Here is a 6584-nt window from a genome sequence, read left to right as displayed (position 1 = left end):
GATGGATTGCCTCTGCTGAATAAAACGGCGGAAGAAATGACATGGTACTGATTCCCACATTAATAGACAATGTTTAACAGCCGTCGACGCCAATCTGTCGCCACGCTGGGCTTACATTTGCCGGGAATACACATTGAGACGGTCACGCTTGGAGATCAGCGTTGCCTGCCTTATAGTCCACAGTTTACCAGGGAGAGCGCGAACGCAGTCCCCCACTATCAGAAATTGTGCAGTCGAGATTCCGCATTTGGGGAATTGCAGGGTCAGCACAACCGAGTGCAATGGCTGAGCCTCGCCTGGGTGAACCACCTTCTGATCATGGTATCTCCCCTGCCAGGTAAGTATGAGTTGTGCATCTCACACGCAGGGCAGCCTTTCACACACAAAGCACGCTGACCGATGGTGCTGACAATCTACACATTGACACAACCCGAGGCTACAGGGGGCTGTGGACCTGCAGGAATTCCATACACACCGTACACTTTGACCCAACGGCTGACAAAGATTATTTTTACATTTTATTAGATAAATAATGCTTATATTTCCCATCATGCAATGCGGTATTTCCACACCAAAGGCTGTACTCACATCATCTAGTCGATCTATTTGACCTCCTAAAATGAGCAACGCCCAACTGCAAGTTCCAGTGAGCCGAAGCTCAATCAGACTGCAACAAATGTTGCTTCATGTACATTTGAAATTCAGAGAAGAGAATAAAACCGCAGCCAACTCTTCTCACATTACAACCACTTGCTGTTAGTGATGGGCAACTGACAGTCCTGCTACTAATACAGACAAATCAACTGACCAACAGCCAAATCAACACAGCCAATTAGTCAGTGCGGAAATCATGAGACACGGTGCTTGGGGCAACTCCTTCCCCTGATCTCAAACAAATCAGAGGTTGTCAAGATCTTCCGTGGACAACGTCACCGAATGATATTCCACATGCAGAAGAGGGGAGGGGCGCACCGTTCCGGGAGATACTGCAATACCAGGTCGATGCGTGGAGTGGACGGAGCAAGCCCCTATTCCATCTCCCTGCTCCAAAAAGCAATTTAATATATGGTCCCCGGGTAGGGGACGTATCAGATATTAAACTGATAAGAACAGATACTACACTTGATCTTAGCCAAAAGGCCGAGAAGCGATAACGGGAAAGGGTCGGAGGAACGGCCTCCTTCTCCGCCCGGGGTCACTGAGAGGTCCGACGGTGAATGATGTAAAAGTAAAAACTAGTTACACCCAGTAAAACACAAAACAAGTTCACTGAGCAAGTTTTGACCAGTGAAATACCCCTCGCAATATCGACATCTTTCTGGATTTATTTCAACGGAAAAATAACCCAGGCATTTATAATGCAGTGCCTGGGCTCGTCTTGGTCACTTGCAGCTCTCATCCGTGGTAATGAAACCATCAGAAACTGAGATCTTATTCACAGCCTCGATAGAAACAAACTGCAGCAGGTAAAGACCGGAGCCCATGTCGGCAAATGTTGCCCACGTTAAACATACAACAAATCTAAGGGAGTTTGAGTAAGCTGAAGTGAACGATAAGATATTGTCAGATTCTTCTTCACTGACTGACCGTTTGCTTCCACATACGCAGTGAGGGAATATTGTTCATATTATCAGATGGATTGCCTCTGCTGAATAAAACGGCGGGAAGAAATGACATGGTACTGATTCTACATTAATAGACAATGTTTAACAGCGTCGACGCCAAATCCGTCGCCACGCTGGGCTTACATTTGCCGAAATACACATTGAGACGGTCAGCGCTTGGAGATCAGTTGCCTGCCTTTATAGTCCACAGTTTACCAGGGGAGAGCGCGAACGCAGTCCCCCACTATCAGAAATTGTGCAGTCGAGATTCCCGCATTTGGGGAATTCGCAGGGGTCAGCACAACCGGAGTGCAATGGCTGAGCCTCCCTGGGTGAACCACCTTCTTGATCATGGTATCTCCCCTGCCAGGTAAGTATGAGTTGTGCATCTCACACGCAGGGCAGCCTTTCACACACAAAGCACGCTGACCGATGGTGCTGACAATCTACACATTGACACAACCCGAGGCTACAGGGGGCTGTGGACCTGCAGGAATTCCATACACACCGTACACTTTGACCCAACGGCTGACAAAGATTATTTTTACATTTTATTAGATAAATAATGCTTATATTTCCCATCATGCAATGCGGTATTTCCACACCAAAGGCTGACCTCACATCATCTAGTCGATCTATTTGACCTTCCTAAAATGAGCAACGGCCCAACTGTAAGTTCCAGTGAGCCGAAGCTCAATCAGACTGCAACAAATGTTGCTTCATGTACATTTGAAATTCAGAGAAGAGAATAAACTCGCAAAGCCAACTCTTCTCACATTACAACCACTTGCTGTTAGTGATGGGCAACTGACAGTCCTGCTACTAGTACAGACAAATCAACTGGACCAACAGCCAAATCAACACAGCCAATTAGTCAGTGCGGAAATCATGAGACACGGTGCTTGGGGCAACTCCTTCCCCTGATCTCAAACAAATCAGAGGTTGTCAAGATCTTCCGTGGACAACGCCACCGAATGATATTCCACATGCAGAAGAGGGAGGGGCGCACTGCCCGGAGATACTGCAATACCAGGTCGATGCGTGGAGTGGACGGAGCAAGCCCTATTCCATCTCCCTGCTCCAAAAAGCACTTAATATATGGTCCCCGGTAGGGACGATTCAGATATTAAACTGATAAGAACAGATACTACACTTGATCTTAGCCAAAAGGCCGAGCGATAACGGAAAGGGTCGGAGGAACGGCCTCCTTCTCCGCACAGGCGCCGGTCACTGAGAGGTCCGACGGTGAATGATGTGCTTAGGCGACACCCAGTAAAAACACAAAACAAGTTCACTGAGCGTTTTGACCAGTGAAATACCCTGCAAACGCACGACATCTTTCTGGATTTATTTCAACGGAAAAAATAACCCAGGCATTTATAATGCAGTGCCTGGGCTCGTCTTGGTCACTTGGTAAGCTCTCATCCGTGGTAATAGAAACCATCAGAAACTGAGATCTTATTCACAGCCTCGATAGAAACAAAACTGCAGCAGGTAAAGACCGGAGCCCATGTCGGCAAATGTTGCCCACGTTAAACATACAACAAATCTAAGGAGTTTGAGTAAGCTGAAGTGAACGATAAGATATTGTCAGATTCTTCTTCACTGACTGACCGCTTGCTTCCACATACGCAGTGAGGGAATATTGTTCATATTATCAGATGGATTGCCTCTGCTGAATAAAACGGCGGGAAGAAATGACATGGTACTGATTCCCACATTAATAGACAATGTTTAATAGTGCCGACGCCAAATCCGTCGCCACGCTGGGCGACATTTGCCGTGAAATACACATTGAGACGGTCAGCGCTTGGAGATCAGTTGCCTGCCTTTATAGTCCACAGTTTACCAGGGAGAGCGAACGCAGTCCCCACTATCAGAAATTGTGCAGTCGAGATTCCCACATTTGGGGAATTCGCAGGGGTCAGCACAACCGAGTGCAATGGCTGAGCCTCGCCCTGGGTGAACCACCTTCTGATCATGGTATCTCCCCTGCCAGGTAAGTATGAGTTGTGCATCTCACACGCAGGGCAGCCTTTCACACACAAAGCACGCTGACCGATGGTGCTGACAATCTACACATTGACACAACCCGAGGCTACAGGGGGCTGTGGACCTGCAGGAATTCCATACACACCGCATAATTTTGACCCAACGGCTGACAAAGATTATTTTTACATTTTATTAGATAAATAATGCTTATATTTCCCATCATGCAATGCGGTATTTCCACACCAAAGGCTGACCTCACATCATCTAGTCGATCTATTTGACCTCCTAAAAATGAGCAACGGCCCAACTGCAAGTTCCAGTGAGCCGAAGCTCAATCAGACTGCAACAAATGTTGCTTCATGTACATTTGAAATTCAGAGAAGAGAATAAAACTCGCAAAGCCAACTCTTCTCACATTACAACCACTTGCTGTTAGTGATGGGCAACTGACAGTCCTGCTACTAGTACAGACAAATCAACTGGACCAACAGCCAAATCAACACAGCCAATTAGTCAGTGCGGAAATCATGAGACACGGTGCTTGGGGCAACTCCTTCCCCTGATCTCAAACAAATCAGAGGTTGTCAAGATCTTCCGTGGACAACGCCACCGAATGATATTCCACATGCAGAAGAGGGAGGGGCGACTGCTCCGGAGATACTGCAATACCAGGTCGATGCGTGGAGGACGGAGCAAGCCCCTATTCCATCTCCCTGCTCCAAAAAGCAATTTAATATATGGTCCGGTAGGGGACGATCAGATATTAAACTGATAAGAACAGATACTACACTTGATCTTAGCCAAAAGGCCGAGAAGCGATAACGGAAAGGGTCGGAGGGAACGGCCTCTTCTCCGCATTGGCCCGTCACTGAGAGGTCCGACGGTGAATGATGTGCTTAGCGACACCCAGTAAAACACAAAACAAGTTCACTGAGCGTTTTGACCAGTGAAATACCCTGCAAACGCACGACATCTTTCTGGATTTATTTCAACGGAAAAATAACCCAGGCATTTATAATGCAGTGCCTGGGCTCGTCTTGGTCACTTGGTAAGCTCTCATCCGTGGTAATAGAAACCATCAGAAACTGAGATCTTATTCACAGCCTCGATAGAAACAAAACTGCAGCAGGTAAAGACCGGGAGCCCATGTCGGCAAATGTTGCCCACGTTAAACATACAACAAATCTAAGGGAGTTTGAGTAAGCTGAAGTGAACGATAAGATATTGTCAGATTCTTCTTCACTGACTGACCGCTTGCTTCCACATACGCAGTGAGGGAATATTGTTCATATTATCAGATGGATTGCCTCTGCTGAATAAAACGGCGGGGAAGAAATGACATGGTACTGATTCCCACATTAATAGACAATGTTTAACAGCGGCCGACGTCAAATCTGTCGCTACGCTGGGCGACATTTGCCAGAAATACATTGAGACGGTCAGCGCTTGGAGATCAGTTGCCTGCCTTTATAGTCCACAGTTTACCAGGGAGAGCGAACGCAGTCCCCCACTATCAGAAATTGTGCAGTCGAGATTCCCATTTGGGGAATTCGCAGGGGTCAGCACAACCGAGTGCAATGGCTGAGCCTCGCCTGGGTGAACCACCTTCTTGATCATGGTATCTCCCCTGCCAGGTAAGTATGAGTTGTGCATCTCACACGCAGGGCAGCCTTTCACACACAAAGCACGCTGACCGATGGTGCTGACAATCTACACATTGACACAACCCGAGGCTACAGGGGGCTGTGGACCTGCAGGAATTCCATACACACCGCATAACTTTGACCCAACGGCTGACAAAGATTATTTTTACATTTTATTAGATAAATAATGCTTATATTTCCCATCATGCAATGCGGTATTTCCACACCAAAGGCTGACCTCACATCATCTAGTCGATCTATTTGACCTTCCTAAAATGAGCAACGCCCAACTGCAAGTTCCAGTGAGCCGAAGCTCAATCAGACTGCAACAAATGTTGCTTCATGTACATTTGAAATTCAGAGAAGAGAATAAAACTCGCAAAGCCAACTCTTCTCACATTACAACCACTTGCTGTTAGTGATGGGCAACTGACAGTCCTGCTACTAGTACAGACAAATCAACTGGACCAACAGCCAAATCAACACAGCCAATTAGTCAGTGCGGAAATCATGAGACACGGTGCTTGGGGCAACTCCTTCCCCTGATCTCAAACAAATCAGAGGTTGTCAAGATCTTCCGTGGACAACGTCACCGAATGATATTCCACATGCAGAAGAGGGAGGGGCGCACTGTTCCGGAGATACTGCAATACCAGGTCGATGCGGAGTGGACGGAGCAAGCCCCTATTCCATCTCCCTGCTCCAAAAAGCAATTTAATATATGGTCCCCGGTAGGGACGATCAGATATTAAACTGATAAGAACAGATACTACACTTGATCTTAGCCAAAAGGCCGAGAGTTTATAACGGAAAGGGTCGGAGGAACGGCCTCCTTCTCCGCACAGGCCGGTCACTGAGAGGTCCGACGGTGAATGATGTGCTTAGGGCGACACCCAGTAAAACACAAAACAAGTTCACTGAGCGTTTTGACCAGTGAAATACCCTGCAAACGCACGACATCTTTCTGGATTTATTTCAACGGAAAAATAACCCAGGCATTTATAATGCAGTGCCTGGGCTCGTCTTGGTCACTTGGTAAGCTCTCATCCGGTGGTAATAGAAACCATCAGAAACTGAGATCTTATTCACAGCCTCGATAGAAACAAAACTGCAGCAGGTAAAGACCGGAGCCCATGTCGGCAAATGTTGCCCACGTTAAACATACAACAAATCTAAGGAGTTTGAGTAAGCTGAAGTGAACGATAAGATATTGTCAGATTCTTCTTCACTGACTGACCGCTTTGCTTCCACATACGTGTGAGGGAATATTGTTCATATTATCAGATGGATTGCCTCTGCTGAATAAAACGGCGGGAAGAAATGACATGGTACTGATTCCCACATT

General features: G+C 46.9%; 8 non-coding genes across 8 annotated transcripts; all 8 read right to left on the bottom strand.

The window, feature by feature from the left end:
• Positions 1–187: 187 nt before the first annotated feature.
• LOC120787700 lies at positions 188–345 on the bottom strand. The gene has a single exon (XR_005707052.1). It is a non-coding gene; the product is annotated as a U1 spliceosomal RNA (small nuclear RNA).
• A 616-nt stretch (positions 346–961) lies between these two features.
• Positions 962–1152, bottom strand: LOC120787708. The gene has a single exon (XR_005707059.1). It is a non-coding gene; the product is annotated as a U2 spliceosomal RNA (small nuclear RNA).
• A 668-nt stretch (positions 1153–1820) lies between these two features.
• Positions 1821–1982, bottom strand: LOC120787678. The gene has a single exon (XR_005707031.1). It is a non-coding gene; the product is annotated as a U1 spliceosomal RNA (small nuclear RNA).
• A 620-nt stretch (positions 1983–2602) lies between these two features.
• On the bottom strand, positions 2603–2784 carry LOC120787675. The gene has a single exon (XR_005707028.1). It is a non-coding gene; the product is annotated as a U2 spliceosomal RNA (small nuclear RNA).
• A 669-nt stretch (positions 2785–3453) lies between these two features.
• On the bottom strand, positions 3454–3611 carry LOC120787691. The gene has a single exon (XR_005707044.1). It is a non-coding gene; the product is annotated as a U1 spliceosomal RNA (small nuclear RNA).
• A 620-nt stretch (positions 3612–4231) lies between these two features.
• Positions 4232–4416, bottom strand: LOC120787673. The gene has a single exon (XR_005707026.1). It is a non-coding gene; the product is annotated as a U2 spliceosomal RNA (small nuclear RNA).
• A 664-nt stretch (positions 4417–5080) lies between these two features.
• Positions 5081–5238, bottom strand: LOC120787693. Its single transcript, XR_005707046.1, has one exon. It is a non-coding gene; the product is annotated as a U1 spliceosomal RNA (small nuclear RNA).
• A 621-nt stretch (positions 5239–5859) lies between these two features.
• LOC120787727 lies at positions 5860–6044 on the bottom strand. The gene has a single exon (XR_005707077.1). It is a non-coding gene; the product is annotated as a U2 spliceosomal RNA (small nuclear RNA).
• Between the last annotated feature and the right edge of the window lie 540 nt (positions 6045–6584).

This window comes from Xiphias gladius, unplaced genomic scaffold (genome assembly GCF_016859285.1).
Source record: "Xiphias gladius isolate SHS-SW01 ecotype Sanya breed wild unplaced genomic scaffold, ASM1685928v1 HiC_scaffold_46, whole genome shotgun sequence".
Lineage (NCBI taxonomy): Eukaryota > Metazoa > Chordata > Actinopteri > Istiophoriformes > Xiphiidae > Xiphias > Xiphias gladius.
The sequence above is the reverse complement of the archived record's forward strand: the minus strand, read 5'-3'. Positions and strand labels throughout refer to the sequence as shown.